This window comes from Ochlerotatus camptorhynchus, unplaced genomic scaffold (assembly GCF_037179485.1).
Source record: "Ochlerotatus camptorhynchus isolate MF236.1 unplaced genomic scaffold, CSIRO-AGI_Acam_v1.1 ptg000491l, whole genome shotgun sequence".
Lineage (NCBI taxonomy): Eukaryota > Metazoa > Arthropoda > Insecta > Diptera > Culicidae > Ochlerotatus > Ochlerotatus camptorhynchus.
In genome coordinates this window covers 1334994-1353172 of record NW_027040976.1, presented here as the reverse complement: position 1 = coordinate 1353172, position 18179 = coordinate 1334994, and the positions used below count along the sequence as shown (strand labels likewise).

Sequence of the window (18179 nt, the reverse complement as noted above, 5' to 3'; positions counted from 1 at the left end):
AAGATTGGGTCTGCTTGTTTTCTGACAAACGTCAGTTTGCTCGTTTGTTTTTAAAACCTAGCTCAGGTTGAGGTTCACACTGACAAAAAGTTCGGTTTCGCACTGGGTTGGAACTAGTGTTAACCCCGATAATAAACGAATTCGCTATAAGGGATCATCAGTCTAAGGAAATTCTGAAATTCTTTACACAAGGTGACGACCACAACAGACGACACGTAATGCTCAGATACGAATACAAATTGGTTGAAACGTGATGAGGAATGGTAGATATTGACGGAAGAGCAGAATATTACATTAGAAGTATGTCGGTGATGGTGATAGGTACCACTGCAGAATAGAAAGCGGTATAAAAGGTAGTAGAGCTCTTCTATATTAGGGACTGTCCAAACATGCCTATGGGCGAGCGTCTATGTTCCATACATTTTTGTTTTACAATTTGTAGGAACGCAGGAGGAGGGGATCTAACATCTTTTAAAAATTGTCTACGTAGTTTATGGACAGCCCTTTACGCTTTTTGCATTAGCTATGGAGGAGAAGCTTGCTAAAAGGAAATAAATCGGTGGCTACCTGCAGTCATTAGGTCTGATCCCGTACTTGATTGTATGCTTTTACCACAGACAAACAGACATAACACATTGAATATTTCTCACTGTAAAACATGGTTGCTAAAACATTACCGCCATCTGTTGAGTACACTGTGGTAGGCACTACGCTGAACAGATGGGGGTAGTGTGTAAACGTCAAACGCAAGGGAATTGAATATGCGCGCCACAGGTGGCGGTACTACCATAGAGGTAACTCTAAGACCAGAAGGTCCCGAAGATACGTGCTCAACTTTTTGGCTCAGCTCTGGTACTATCTTCGGTCCCAAGCTAATCGATTCACCCCTCGAAACATAGGAAAATCCACTAACCCCTCATTTTATCTGTCAAACATTCAAAGCAAATCAAAACAAACATAGTGTAGTACTAGAATTTCGACTTGAATGGGATACGTTAATCGTTTGCTTGGGACCAATAGGCTAGTCAAGTAGTGAGCCAATATAAAATCGTTAGTTTCGTATTGATTGTTGGTACTACCAACTACGATACTTTTGAATTGTCCGTTAAATATTTGTTCGATGAACAACTTGCGAGTGTTATGTCTGTTTGTCTGTGCTTTTACTGTAAGTTGCTGCAGCTTTCTGTAGTTTGATGTAAGAAAATAATATACCGTACGGGGTAGCTTTGATAGTTTTTTATGTTTATTCGAAATATTTTTTAAAACAAATAGTGTTTTTCATTTTTTTTAAGCAAATACTAGATCCTAGTAGTAAGTAATATGTTCAACGAAAATAATTGAATTTGCACTATTTTATATTCTAGTGACCGAACTTTAGTTTTTTTTTTTTGTTTTGGGGTTACTTTGATAATACTCGATAAATAAAATAAAAGATGCGTAAATCTCAATAATTAAGTTCAGGAAATATGAATTTTTGAATAAATATATAATCAGAAACATCATAAGCAGTAAGGGTCTGTCCATAAACTACGTAGACATGTTAGGGGTTGGGAATTATCCACAGCCAATACAAAGTAAAAAAATGTATGGACAATTGTCTACGCAGAGGAAGAGGGGAGTCAATAATCCCAACAAAAAAACTGTCTAGGTAGTTAATTAACAGCCCCTTAGAATAAAACATTGAATTTGTGGTGGCTCTATCGGAAATACATTTAAGAAATGATTATTTGAGTGCCTTTTCAATCAGGCAAGTTTTTTTCTTATATTTGTAAAATATTTAAAAGATACTACAGTACTTGTTCACTAAATGAGCATTCTTTAACTGGGCTGCTTTTTAACTGGGCGTTCGTTAAAAAGCAGTCATACTTCAAAAATAGGCGTCACATTTAGTTTGACATTTCGTTGTCAAAATTGGTGAGGGGCATTCGAATGGAATATTAAGTGTTGATATCAATAAACTTGATTTCACGTTGAAATCAGGACTTAAATGCGTTTTTAGCGAAAGCGTTAAGCCTTTCTAAACACGCGAAATTGATTGCTGTGAAAATAACAATACAGACTTTACACTGTTTTAATTCAACGCACATTAAATTTTTGAACATCGATCAAACAATTCATCGAAGTTCCCCTCAGTGTTTTTTGACTTTTGACAAGTCAGCCCAGTTAGCGAGTGGAATTCGCTAACTGGACTGCGCTTTTAGCCCAGTTAGCGAACAAGTACTGTATGTACAAACTTTATACGATATCAAAGATAATGCCCCAAGCTTCAAATGGAACCAGCGCTTCCAATTTGGAAATAGTGTTGTGAGAAAATTTAATCATTATGTTGTAATATCAAAGTTACCCGTATTATCAAAGATACCCCACTTTACGGTACTGCAAAAGTACAGGAACATCATTTTGTTTTTTTTTTGCCTTACAGAATCTTACAGAAATGCAAGTACGGGACCAGTCCTAATATTGGATGGAAAGGGAACCTAAAAAAAAAGAATAAACATTGAAGACGACCGAGCGTGGATCCACTACAGTAGATCCCCGTTTGTTTGATTGGCTAAAATTGAGGTACAGAGGTATGTAATCCATTGGGCACTTGTGTAGGGGTGCCAGTTAAACATATTCAAGATGGGCGCTGCCACAAGGGCAGTCTCCCTGTGGACATCACTGACTTGCTTCCAACTCTCAGCCGAAAAATGCACACTGGTGCACATCTGCTCTCAACATCATGCCGTCCTTAACACTTCCGTCTGTATCAATGGTACAGCTATTCCCATCAGAAGGTCAGCCCGTATACTCGGAGTTCGAATTGACCGATATTTGACGAAGTTATCTGTCTCGCTCGCGAACAACTTATTACAAAACTAGCCTCTACATACAATCAAGCTATCCGTATCTCATCCGGCCTACTACCATCCACACCTGCAATTGCAACTTACGTGGAAAGTGGAGTACTACCATTCAACCTTCTAGTTGCTCAGACCATTTGCAACCGATCAATTAGCTTCGAGGAGAAGACAGCTGGCTCAGATGAAGGAGTTTTCCTCCTTACCGAGGCTAAACGACTCCTTTCAGCCATCGCCAATCTGGAGCTCCCCCCGGTGTCTAGCATACATTGGTGTGGAGCCAGAGATTGGAACCTGCCCGGGCCCGTTATCGACTTGGCGATAAAAAAGAAGTTCAAGGCAGGATCCAACTCTACGGCACTTGTGAGATCCGTCGCGGAACTCCAGAGAACCAGATACTGCAACCCCACTATCCGTTACTCCGACTTCCAGACCAGTACACTATATTCTTGGCAGAAGCGGTCTCTGCTTTTATTGCTGCTACCACGCCCTCAAACAAGCCAATTGCCGTATTTACGGACTCCGCAAATGTAGTTCTACCCCTCAATTCAGACACTATCAAGCACACATGGATCCAAGCCATTCAGCGGTATGCCGCCAGAAACACTACATTTGTATGGATTCCGGGTCACTGCGACATTCGTGGTAATACAGAGGCGGATCATCAGCGGCTTCTGGAAGACAAGCCCAACTGTTTACCAAGGAGGTTCCATCGGGGGACCTGAAAAAAATGGGTTGCCAACAAAATCTATGACTTATGGTCACATACATGGTCCCAATCAACCACCGAACTCAGGTTGTCCTGGCAAGACTCAGAACAGGCCATACCAGAGTCTCGCATAACTTTTCAGGAAGCGGCCCGTTCCGGAAGTTTTGCGAGCTCTGCCGCACCAACTGTTCAGTGGAACACATAATCTGCCACTGTACTCAATACGAAGGCTCACGACAGCTGTACGGCATACCGGGCAGCATTAGGGACGCACTGAGTAACGACCTCCGCGAGGCCGGCCTCGATCAAATATGAAACCTGCCAAAATCCCGACCACAAATGGACTTTCTCTCATCACCCAACATCTCAAAACAAAGCAAGATCCTCTGCAACTTAACAATCAAAACTCCGAAGAAAGACAGCACATTGACACCCTCAGTACTTAACTAGAGGAGGCCTCTTATAGACCTCCTAACATGATAAAAAGGGAGACTCTATAATAAAGAAATCAATCCATTAAACATGTTCTAAATGAGTGCCTTTAAATTGTAATTTTAGCTACTCAAACTAACGGGATTCTATGGTACGCTAAACTAGACTACTGTTTATGTAAAACATGACTTGACCAAGACCAATAGTTACTAAGACGAAGAGGTTGACGAATCAATCCACCAAATCCAAACGAAAGGAAGAAGAACTGCCTTCAGCAATAGAAACAATTGGGCTCACGATCAACACTATCGAAACGAAGCATATGAACAGAGAGCGGTAGCATCAGCAGCATTAGTCATGTTAAAGAGAGAAAGATTTGAATTTGGGGCCTCCCTTAGCTCAGTCGGTAAAGGCGCAGCTACAAAGCAAGACCATGCTGGAGGTGGCTGGGTTCAATTCCCGGTCCGGTCTAGGAATTTTTCGGGTTGGAAAATGTCTCGACTTCCCTGGGCATAAAAGTATGATTGGACTTGCCACACAATTATACCAATGCAAAAATGGTACAGGCATCGAAAGCTCTCAAATAATAACTGTGGAAGTGCATCTAGAACACTAAGTTGAGAGCACGCAATAAGCTAATATGCGATATGCAATAAGCTTGAAATGCGAAAAAGAAGAAGAAGAAATTTGAATTTTAAAGTGATGGACAAATTTGATTACCATGATGTGATATGGTGCTATTATTCCAAACGGGGTAGACCCATTTCAATGGATGCTCATAACAAACAATTATGCAAAGTTTCATGGTAAATGGAGAGGCTGAAGTTTGATCGATTGGTCAGTTGAAGTTGAGCTGCTTAGGTGTAGGCTGATATGGCACTACTTTTTAATGTTATCGTTCGATTTTTGTTTAAAGAAACTATTTCGTGAATCTACCAATGTCATCCCCATTAATTATAATTTAAAAAAGTTAAAAATAAGACAGGACTTACTGCCGTTTTTGAAAGCAGACTTTGCAAAAATAGTTCTGCACGGAATAAAACCGATATAGTTGTTAAATTAAGTTAATAAATTCTACATGCAGAGACATGATTTTTCAATTCAAATTGATATTTTTTGACTCAGGGCCTAATAGATTGTATGTATTGATTCAAATATATTATCCGATTAATTCAACGAAAAATATTTTTGAGTCAACAAACTGGTTTTGTTTATTTGTTATGTTTGCATCAACAGACTAAAAATACTCCCAATAATGTGTTGTAAAAAAGTACAGATTATACAGACTACATATACTACAGTCACAAACGAAAATAACAAGGAAAGCATTGTCAAGCTACTAAAAATGTATAAGTCTAAAATATTACACTTAGCTGTTGGGCGTCAAGCGCCTTCGGTCAGCAAAAAAGTCAGAGAATCTTCGGCGAAGCATATTCCGTGTCAAGTGGAAATCGAACAGCGTCGAGCTACTCGGTTGAACACTCACTGCAAGCCGTACATAGCGCTCCCTAAGCTATAATTAGTTCGAAGTGGAAGTCTCAGCATAAGACTGTTGCGTAGTGATCGAGGTTGAACATTAATGTTCACTTGTTGCAGAATTGCTTCGCAGTCGATTCTTCCTTGCAGAGTACTGGCGACGGTTAAGGCTCTGAAAACATCTCTTCGGATACGTAAGGGCTTGACATTGATCAATTGGCAGCGATTCTCGTAGCTTGGAAGACGAAGTGGGTATCTCCAAGGCAGCTTACGGAGCGCGAAGCGAAACGTCGTTGCACAGATTCAATTCGCTCGAGCTCCAGACTGCAGAGCAGTATTCCAACGTAGATCGTACGAGAGAGCAATAGAGCGATTTCAAGCAGTAAATGTCTGTTAAGTTCTTAGTAATCTTGAAGACAAAGCGAAGAGTTCTGGACGCTTTGTCGACGACATACCATATATGGTGTGAGTATGTCAGCTTTGAGTCCAGAAAACGCATAAGTCTTTCATGCAATGCACCCGTTCGAAAGTCGTGCCTAGTCGTTTGTAGTTGAAAATAATCGGTTGTTTCTTGCGTGAGAAAGTAACGATTGTACACTTAACTGGGTTGATCACCAGTCGGTTTAGACTACACCAGTCAGCAAAGATGTCAATCTGATTTTGGGGGGAACGGCAATCGTCGAGTGAGCGGATTCGCCGGAAAACTTTAATTCTTAAGTTTAGATGCTGCTCTAGAAATCGTATCTGTAGTGACGTCGACAACGCTAAGCGTTTGGTTGACCAAGGGAACATTACTGGCCGCGGAAATAAATGAAATTAGCGGAGAGTTGCTCGTCTTCAAACACACTAGCAAATTTGGCTGAGAACAGGTTGCAAATGTCTTGTTGATTTTAGCCGCCGTTGAATCCTCCTTTGATAGCGTTGAAAACAGAGAAGACTTAACCGCTTATACTCGTGGTTGAGTCTGACATAGTAGCATTTCAGCGGCAGTGTGCGGAATTTAGTAAATCTTCTGAGAGCAGCCTTCTTAGTTCTTTTCAACGGAAGATCTTTCGTCATCCACGGGACACGAGAGTCGATATGGATGATCTTTTTGGAAACGTGCCTGACATATGCCAAGACGTGAGAAAAGGTTTATGCAGCAATGTTGACGTCTACAGGATCTAGAATATGCTCCCAATCTAGGTTAGACAGCACATGGACAATACTGCGATGGTCAGCTCCACGGAAGTCACGTGACACAGCGTTTGGAGTGCTGATGAAATCAAGGACAAAATTAAATTCGATCACGATAACTAAAGCAGGGTGATGATGCACTTCCTTGACTAAAGGTTCGGGTGCCGTAGAAAGGAAAGGAGCTGTATTGCGAGCACTCACAAAGCAGAGATCCAGGGTGCGGTTGTGACAGAATTGCGGTACTATAACCACAGACAAACAGACATAACACTCACAAGTTGTGCATCGAACAAGCATTTAACGGTCAATTTAAAAGTATCGTAGTTGGTAGTACCGCCACTCGCGCATAGGCAATTCCCTTGCGTTTGACGTTTACACACTACCACCATCTGTTCAGCGTACTACCCACCACAGTGTACTCAACAGATGGCGGTAATGTTTTTGCGACGATGGTTTACAGTGAGAAATATTCAATGTGTTATGTCTGTTTGTCTGTGCTATAACCACAGACAAACAGACATAACACATTGGATATTTCTCACTGTAAAACATCGTCGCTAAAACATTATCGCCATCTGTTGAGTACACTGTGGTGGGCACTACACTGAACAGATGGCGGTAGTGTGTAAACGTCAAACGTGAGGGAGTTGACTATGCGCGCCACAGGTAGCGGTACTACCAACTACGATACTTTTAAATTGTCCGTTAAATGCTAGTTCGATGAACAACTTGCGAGTGTTATGTATGTTTGTCTGTGCTATAACTGTCCAGTTTGTCTGTGGTTCCTACGTAGAAAGATGAACGCTCTTGATCAGGAAAAAAGAAACCACTATGGGTTGGAGTCCATGCAAAATATCCGGTAGGTTAAAATCGCCAAGAACAATAACTTCGTCGGAAGCGACCAAGAAGGATCGACAATGTGCGTCAATAAGCTCCAAGTCACGGGTTCGATCTGGAGGGATGTACACTAGGGTGTTTCATTTTGAAAAAAGTGATGAATTTTTGATAGGCCACCCTCCAGTTCGATTCATAGCCCCAAAATATGAACCTGTGCAAAAAATGGTAAAGATTGATGAAGGTTTAGAGGTCGCGCCAATGATTTGGATTTTGTATGGAGATTTTGGTGAATTAGTATGGGAAATTATTGATTTTCGTTTACATTGCTCTAACTTTGGTTGTAGTTGTCCAAACGTTGAAAAAAAAATATGTGGTTGTCATGACAATGATCAACAAGCCTGTTGTTGTTGCGATGAAATTGGCGTTGTTGCCTTGTACATATTCATCTGTCAATTTACCCTATTTTGCCATTTTTTCACATTTTTATAATTCTTGATACGCTGCAAAACTGAGCGTAGCAACTGTAGGCTTTTTGTTTATTGCCATAGCAATAACATACTAAATTTTTTCGACATTTGGACAAGTAGAAGCAAAGTTATAGCGATATAAGCGATTTTTTAAATTCTTCCATAGTAATTCCCATACAAATTTCAAATCATTGGCGCGACCTCTAAACCTTCATCAATCTTTACCAATTTTTGCACAGGTTCATATTTTGGGGCTATGAATCGAACTGGAGGGTGGCCCATCAGAAATTCATCACTTTTTTCAGAATGAAGCACCCTAATGTACACTGCACAGAGAAGCAATTGACGATCACCAAGATGAATAGCTACCCACACTTGTTCAACCGTGTTCCAGGAATTGTCCTCGATAACTTCTGCTTTCAGCAGTAGTTTTCCTGCTATTATTCGTGTTTCGATCACAGCGGAATATTTCGTAGCCAGCACCGAAGACATAGTTTGAAATGGTTCGATAATTGAGCCATGTTTCGGACGAAACTATAGTTTTAATGTCAGTAATCCGTTTGTTGATTCAAAACTATTTTTTGTTGAAATAATGATACAATGTTTTTGAATCAATAACAAAATACATTAGGCCCGTGAACAAATATCTATTCTTCTGCATGTATGCAAGCGCCATGTTGTATACAATTTTCTTAACATACATCATAGCTTGAAACATCTTGAAACTTGAAACATCTTGGTATTGGCACTATTTTAATCCTGTTATCAAAAAGCAAATATATTATATTAACAATGTGATCCACTCTTTTGCTTAGCTGGCGAACCGAAGTTTTAGCGATGAAAGCACCTCTGTGGCCAAAAAGGCTACCAATGTATTTGTTTATCGTCACGAGGGGTAAATCAAATGAAAATTTGTTTAATATTTCAAATGAATGTATTTCAGTATTTTATTATATTTGATGACAACAGTGACATATCAGACAAATTTTAAAGTTATATATACAATGTAATTAATGAAAATAATTTGACTCTTACTTTTGTAATAAGTGCTATATTCGCACCCTTCGATTGTAATTGAATGATGTTTGATGACCTTTTTCAACGCTAGATGGTGCGTGAAGCAATATTTTGCGGGTCGCCATTGTAACATTTGGAAAAGACATAAATGGATCATATTGTTAATATGATATATTTGCAAAAAGTCTCAAATAGAAACAGTTTCAACTCATTGCAAAGTCTTGTAACGCGGGTGGACCACCTCTACGTGCATTACGTTTTTAGATCTACTGCCAAACCCAAGAACTCACTACATCAAACTAGAGAAGCAGATTTATTCAATAACTAAAGGAACATATATTAGTTCAAGAGCAAATTTTCATTATGTCGCAAGTAACATTCGCACCAATCCGAGAAAAATAAAGTTTTGTTTTGATGACCGAAAATGTATTCCTATTTTCAATTAAACTCGTATAATCTCATAGTGATAGCAATGTTTAACATATATAGCAGGGTTCTAATCATACAAATGCAATTCGCTAGCTTTCATGTTAAAAAATACTGGTTTTTAAGTCAAAAGCTATTATACGTCGTTTGGTGGCCCCTATTGTTACTTAAGTCAAAGTGTATTTACCAGGATATTCGGGAGAATTATCAATTACGTCTCCTTACGTGCAGCCCATTCATCATTTTAGGACCACCGAAATCATCTTAGCAACAAACAGTTCGATTTATTCACTTTAATAATGAGAAAGCGAAACGACGAACGTACACTTTTCACGGGTTTCTCAGCGCTGTTACTTAAGTCAAACGGCATCTCCATAGAAATCGGGTGACTTAAGTAACATCGAAAACTATTTTGATCGGAAGGTGATTACGTCAAAAAGCAATTTGACTGGTAAATAAATTTAAAAATGGGATGTGATCCTATATTCGGACAGAATATAGTGTAATAGCAGGAGCATCGATTGACACTGATAGCTCGACTTTGTTTACCTTTGTTACTTTCGACGTAATGAAAATTTGCTCTTGAGTTCATGTTGTGAGGCCGCATATAGCCTAGTTAGTAAAGACATGGTATTCGCATCCCAGAGGTGGTGGGTTCGATTCCCAGTCGTAGATTATTTCGGATTGGAAATTTTCTCGACTTCCCTACGCGCACAAATTTTAGTTGGGAATGTGCTTGCATTTGTCATGGTGCGCCACTGAACCGTTAAGCAAGCTACCACATTTCAAACTTATCAGTAATGACAGTTCTTTTTTAGGTAAATTTAGTTGATGTTAGCTCTTGAAAATGATAAGTGGCTAAGGCATCCCACTGAAGACACACCACATCTCTCGAATACAGAAAACAAAAAGTTGATAAATATTACATCCAAACTGCTGCACATTGGTCATTCCGCTAGTGTATTACGCTGCACGATTTACACATAATTTGAGAACAAATCGTTTTGATGTATGTAATATTCTATCAACGTTTACCAGTTATTGACGATCAATACATCACCATGAATATCATCGATTGATACATATTATCAAGAGCAAATTTTCATTACGTCAAAAGTAACAAAGGTAAACAAAGTCGAGCTATCAGTGTCAATCGATGCTCCTGCTATTACACTATATACTGTCCGAATATAGGATCACATCCCATTTTTAAATTTATTTACCAGTCAAATTGCTTTTTAAAGTAATCACCTTCCGATCAAAATAGTTTTCGATGTTACTTAAGTCACCCGATTTCTATGGAGATGCCGTTTGCCTTAAGTAACAGCGCTGAGAAACCCGTGAAAAGCGTACGTTCGTCGTTTCGCTTTCTCATTATTAAAGTGAATAAATCGAACTGCTTGTTGCTAAGATGATTTCGGTGGTCCTAAAATGATGAATGGGCTGCACGTAAGGAGACGTAATTGATAATTCTCCCGAATATCCTGATAAATACACTTTGACTTAAGTAACAATAGGGGCCACCAAACGACGTATAATAACTTTTGACTCAAAAACCAGTATTTTTTAGCATGAAAGCTAGCGATTTGCATTTGTATGATTAAAACCCTGCTAAATATGTTAATCATTGCTATCACTATGAGATTATGAGATATGTTAAACATTGCCATCACTATGAGATTATATGTGTTTAATTGGAAATAGGAATAACTTTTCGGTCATCAAAACAAAACTTTATTTTTCTCGGATTGATGCGAATGTTACTTACGACATAATGAAAACTTGCTCTTGTTATAATTGTTTGCTGTGTACACATTAAAGTGATGAGCCGTGGTAGAAATGGCACTCATTAGTGATGCATCACCACGTTTGAAAACTTGTTTTCAGCAAAAGAAAAATCTCACTAAACAAACAAAACAAATCCCTAAGCTTCTGTGAATATTTCCTACGATCAGTATTTCTGCAAAATTCAATCAAACCGACATCACTGACCTGCATCTGTTTTGTTTTTATTCAACTCAGTTGGTGTGTTGACTGATCGATGGAAAAGCAACTAGTAAAAAAATTGCATGAACGAGGGATGCTCCGGTTGCAAACCAATGTTCTACATGGGCAAAAATGGGTCCAAAATTACCCAAAATTCAATATCTCAACAGCACGCTAAATTCCGGCCATGAAAAACGACTTTTCCGAAGGGAAATCGTCCGGGAAATCGATTGCACGTGGTCCCATAGACCGGAGAGCCTTGTAGGTATGTGTTTTGGAGCATTTTACCCCATTTTCACCTTTTTTTTTTATTATAGTCACTTTAACACTCTTGGGTCATTCGTGACTTGTCCGGGGGTGAGATTTGAACTCGTGACTCTGGCGTGAGAGGTATGGATGCTAACCACTACGCCGGAGTCACCCCCCCTTAACCATTTTCACCTACTTTTTGGAGGAAATGTTTTTTCACAGCCCTATTTTTCGTAAAACATAAGCACTTTATGCATGGTTTTAGAATACTATGTCTTTAAACAACAGTTCATGAGATATTAGGGGAATACGGGGAACACTTTATAAGGGAGTAACGTGCAATCGATTCCCCGGACAATTTCCCTTCGGAAAAGTTGTTTTTTATGGCCGGAATTCAGCGTGCTGTTGAGATATTGAATTTTGGGTAATTTTGGTCCCATTTTTGCCCATAGTGCAATGCTTGGGAATGTGCATGATAGAGGGTGCTAGTGTTCATGGAAAATACGCTTGACGAAATTTTTGAGGAATGCCCTTCTAAGGATTATGTCTGTTTGTCTGTGTGACTATAGTTTGAAGTGGTTAATACTAGGGTTCTGATTCGTAGTCAACATCGGTGTCATTGCTTGATTTTGTCGCCAAGGGATCGGTTTTTTATTGACAAACGAGTCTTTGGAGGGTATAAATAACGGCATTTTACCAATTCTGATAATCGGACCCTTGCGATTAAAGTAAAAATTGCAACTCTATCAAAACCGAATACTTCATCATTTCTCCATAATATACGAGATATACTACAATAGATCAAATTACTGGCCGCAGTGAATTTACATATATTCCGATCATATAAAAAACTCAACTCATTCAGTTCAGATCTGACAAAGCTCCCAGATACTTCAAGGATTTTCCGATTCTTCCAAAATTTCAGGTGTTTTCAAGAATTCTGCTACATTACCCCAAATGTCGTTACCTCGGATTTCATTTCAGCTATTAAATAAAGGCAGAATCGCATTCGAGATAGTGGCATTCGGGGTAGTGTAGCACAACCATTCTCTGGTAGTTGCTACTCTGCCCTTAGAGGTGCCAATGCAGTTATGGTTGCATTGTAGAGCAAACACGAATAACACGATCGAAAACTATCATTTTGACAAAATACATCGAACAAATCATAAACTATAAATTTGTAGGTTCTTGTACGAAAAAAAAAAATTCATCAAAATGAAGTAGTTGTTCGCTGAGCGTTGCTGGTCAAAAATGAAGACATCTGGGTCAAAGGATCCAAACATAAATGGAAATCGATAAATTGTTTTTTTTTAGTAGAAATGCAAAGCTAACCTTTTCTTCGTGTTCCCCCATCATCAATAGATTATGAGTTCATTTCACACTTCGCAACAGTAGGATTGTGGTTGTGTAGTAGTAGTAGTAGGTTAATGTTCAGTTGGAAATGATCTCGAAGAAGAGGCAGGGAACAACCAATGATTCGTGTCATTTTATCAGGGGCAGTATTTTCAAGAGATGTAAAAAAGAACGAAAACGGAAACAGAAAAATATGCGAGAGAAATAGAGATCCTGAAAATAAATAAAAAATAAATAGAAAAATAATATGGATTAATAAAGAGTTTGCGTGTTTTTTCTTTATTTTTTTTTTTTTTTATTTACGATGAATGGCGATAGATGAGCGGGGATAGAGAGCGGTTATTGTTGATCGACTCATGCCCAGATAGTGAATCTCATGCTTCATTGCGATCGATCACTAAGGGATGAATTGGAACGGTTGATAACGTGGGCTCTCATGGGCATGGTTTTTGGTAAATGCTCATGGATGTGATGACACAAATGAGCATGTTGTTCAGAATGGTGGAGAAATAGAGAAAAAAATAGAGAACAAAACAGACACAAAGAGAGATAAAAATAGATAAAGAGATAAAGAGAGAAAAATCGACGACTGATTTGGCAACGGGCCGGTGGTACTCTGTATCGCATCCAAGCTTCTCTAGATCCATGGGTGGAGTGTTGTAAGATGTGTTCTTGATATTATGAGTATCTTTCTGGAAGATTTAATCAAAAGATTTCAACTTTGATTGTAACAGACAACCCCGGTAGGTCTCTTCATCACGCACCCGAACAAGATGGGAGAGAGAAGACACACACAGAGAGATGGCTGAAAGTATGAAAAACACAAAAGAAATACAAACACCAGGTGAAATAATCAAATATTCCTTCAGTGTAGGTGGTAATTGCATATAGGACAATAGTACGATTGGGTCCGATGTTTGGCAAGCCAGCAGCTTTCGTCGGAGGACACTTTTCGGGCTTCACACCGGTCGGTTGTTAGCACAGTTTATGATTCTTGATTTTTCAAAAAACGTGTTTTCAGAAAAAGAAAGAAAAGAAAAGAAAAAGAAAATTATTCGCCTCCCGGCTTTATTCAATTAACTCCTGGCTGCTCTGCCAAATCTGTTTCGTTGCGATGACGTGTGTTCCCTCGAGCTGTTATTCGTTGCGGCCGCGCTTTCAGTCGACGATTTGTGCAGTATTACTCTATTTTTTTAATTTGATTTGTAAGTTATGAGTTTGTTGGTATACGAATGTGATGATATGTTTGAAAGCAATGCGTTTCTTCACGTTTTTCAGGAAGAGTCTCTTGAAAAATAAACACGATAAAAGAAGGAAGAAACATAATTATGATGGGTCACTTCAGTTTGTCCTCAAAATTCGACTAAATCGACAATGAAAACCAAGGTTTCTATTTCTTCCGAACAAAAATTGTCACTTGCATTTTGGCCCAACACGATGCAAGAAGGTCGAAGACATGGAGGCTCCCCTCATGGGAAAAAAGAACGAAACCCCTTCTTTTAGGCAATCACCGATCAGCGTTTCAGAGAATAATGATGCGCCAAAAGAGAGCGCTCTGAGACCCTGACGTGGACATACCTTTTTCATTTAAACTCTGAAAGTATAAACATAAGAAAGAAAAAGAAGGAAAAATACATATCATCGGCATGAGTCATATTGTCGTAGGCATTTGTTTCGGTAAATTTCAACAAATATAGGTGGGCAGGTCTGCCGTAATCTGCATGAGTGATGGATAAGATGATGAATCACAGAGATTCTGTTATTATGCATCACTTAAGAAGATTAAAGCATAGATGTGGTGCACAAATGAGCTATTTTGGTTACATATAGTAAAAAAACGGGTGAAAACAAACTCCATTCAATTCTGCTGGAAATTTAATAGCAGTTCCCCGGGAAATGTTACCTTCGTTTTAATCAAAATGTTTAGGATTGATTGTTTGTTTAATCATAACAGCATACATTAATATTTAAAAAACGGAGAGAACTGTGTATCGAAATCGATTTGATATATTTAAACAAATGGCGACAAATCTCGAATAAACTAAGCAAACTGAAATCCAAATTCACTTAGAGATTTCAAAAATGTACTAATATAGAATTCAGTATTGAAATTGTCATCTACTTATTTAATCAAAATATACTAAGGATGGCTTCTGACTACCTTCACCACCTTGAATTTCTTCCTGCAATGGTTTAATAAATTATTCTTGATGTGCATTCCTTATCGTATTTTATCTTGAGAGCTATGTGGAAATCCTAATGCCCTAAGAAGTGATTCTACAAAATTTGTCACAGTCGTAAGCCAATTATGGTCATACGGAATTTCCATAGGCCATAATTGGAAGATACCACAATAGGATCGGGGCCTCCCTTAGCTCAGTCGGTAAAGACGCAGCTACAAAGCAAGACCATGGTGGAGGTGGCTGGGTTCGATTCCCGGTCCGGTCTAGGAATTTTTCGTGTTGGAAAATGTCTCGACTTCCCTGGGCATAGAGTATGATTGTACTTGCCACACAATTATACGAATGCAAAAATGGTACAGGCATCGAAAGCTCTCAATTAATAACTGTGGAAATCCATCTAGATGCAACACTAAGTTGAGAGCATGCAATAAGCTAATATGCGATATGCAATAAGCTTGAAATGAGAAAAAGAAGAAAGAAGACAATAGGATCGTATAGCTATAACTGGTACATCTATCCTATGTACATGATATTTTGTGGTGCAGTTATTTGGGGCCTCCCGATAGACTAGTCAGTCAGCCAACAACTGTTATTCGAACCTTCGGAAAAGCAGACAGATGCATCGGGGTATTTGCAATGGAAATGATCCTAAATGGAAGTTTATTTATAAAAAATAATGAAAAACAAAATTTGATATATCAGTGTCAATATTTCAAAGGGGCGTAAACAAAGGCTTTAACCGTCGATTTCTCGCGAATAAAAGCTCACACAAGAAAATCAATGACTTCAACAAGTAGATGAATATATCCTCTACCAGCTGGCGTTGTTAATTTGGAGGGGTGAGCTTAAATTTGTGAGAAATCGACGGCTGAAGTCATTGTTTACAAAAGCAATTACGCCCATTTGAAATGTTGACACTGATTTGATAAAAAGAGCATGTACATTTATCAATGAAAACTGCTTTTTTGGTCATATATTTTCTTTCGAGTCAAAATTAACTTAACTAATAAATTCTAGTAGTTCAGAAATAATGCAGTGAATTTTAATGAAATAATAACAATGGGTTCAATTCTGATTTTTACAGTTATTTTACAACATTTATTTATTATTGTTGATATTGACTTCGTTCTGTTCGTCCCTAAAATATATCAATCTTGATATCAATACATTGTAGAATATTATTATTTAACTTTTGTATGCTTAGGCTGTGTTCCATTTGGTGAACTTTCACTTACATTAGACAGGTGGAAATTTTTCAAATATACCCGCTATTGTGCCAGACTGATTTCTGGCAGACCAGGAATAAATTTTGACAAACACCTTCTCAAAAATGGGACCATCAACAACATTATAATTTATCTTCGAAGTTTCAAATTTAAGAGAAAATTCACCAAATGGAACACAGCCTTAGTCGTTTTCTTAGCTCGCATTTAAACATGTTGTTATAAATCTTATCAAATATCAGTTCTCTCCTTAACAAAAAATGATAACTCATGTCTGTGTTGAATATCATAGATATTTTTAATATCGCGATTTAATTGCCATATTTAAATAATAACAAATTTTGAATTTGTTTTTGTTTTTCTGCCATAGTATCTTTTTAATACCCGGAGGCGGCGGGTTCGATTCCCGGTCCGGTCGAGGGAATCTTTCGGGTTGGAAATTTTCTCGACTTCCCTGGGCATAGAGTATCATTGTGCTTGCCACATAATATAAAAACAAATTCATGCATTGGTATTGGCATCGAAAGCTCTCAATCAATAACTGTGGAAATGCATTTAGAACACTAAGTTGAGAGCACGCAATAAGCTAATAAAGGGTGATACGGTCAAAATTTGGTCAAGGGAAAACGCGTGTAAATCGGTGAAATCGTTTATTTAAAAAATCAAATTAAATTTCTTTTTCAAGTTCAATTAGTATAAAATTCAGGAAAAATATTCAGTTAGGCTTCCGCTTTTCCAAATCCGAATTGCCGGGCCTTACGCTTGACCCCTGCCATCAGATTTTGTACAGCCACCTTGTCCACCTTCTTCGCCGCAGAAAGCCAGTTTGCCTTGAACTGCTGCTCGCCCTTAGCAGTTTTTTTGGTCTTTTTTAGGTTCCGCTTGACAATAGCCCAGTATTTCTCAATTGAGCGGAGCTCTGGCGTGTTGGGAGGGTTCTTGTCCTTGGGAACCACCTGCACGTTGTTGGCGGCGTACCACTCCATGGCCTTTTTACCGTAATGGTAAGATGCCAAATCCGGCCAAAACAGTACGGAACAACCGTGTTTCTTCAGGAAAGGCAGCAGACGTTTATTCAAACACTCTTTCACGTAAATTTCTTGGTTGACAGTCCTGGAAGCTATGAAAATGCTGCTTTTCAAGCCACAGGTACAGATGGCTTGCCAAACCAGATATTTCTTTGCGAACTTTGACAGTTTCATGTGCTTGAAAACATCTGCTACCTTTCCCCTTCCTTTTGCCGTATAAAACTCCTGTCCCGGAAGCTGCTTGTAGTCGGCTTTGACGTAGGTTTCGTCGTCCATTACCACGCAGTCAAACTTCGTCAGCATCGTCGTGTACAGCCTCCGGGATCGCGCTTTGGCCGTCGTATTTTGTTTATCATCGCGATTTGGAGCCACTACCTTCTTGTAAGTCGATAGTCCGGCTCGTTTTTTGGCTCGATGCACGGTTGTAGACGATACACCCAGCTTATTCGCGGCATCTTGGAGAGAGAGGTTAGGGTTTCGCTTGAAACTACCGGCAACTCTCTTTGTCGTCTCAGCGGCTTCCGGTTTTCGATTTCCCCCCGATCCAGACTTCCTGGCTGTCGACAAACGTTCCCCAAACACTTTAATTACATTTGTAACGGTTGATTTGGCAACTTTTAGCGATTTTGCCAACTTTGCGTGCGAGTAGCTCGGATTTTCGCGATGCGCGAGCAAAATTTTGATACGCTGCTCTTCTTGCTTGGACGGCATTTTGACAACTGAAGAGTGAATTCCAAAATCAAAATAGGAGCAACATTCTACACACACACACCTTCA

The 18179-nt window shown here is 38.9% G+C and overlaps 1 protein-coding gene across 1 annotated transcript in view; it reads right to left on the bottom strand.

Moving 5' to 3' along the window:
• LOC135712519 (poly(U)-binding-splicing factor half pint-like) overlaps positions 1-18179 on the bottom strand; it is a 31701-nt gene that overhangs the window by 7921 nt on the left and 5601 nt on the right. The window lies entirely within an intron of this gene.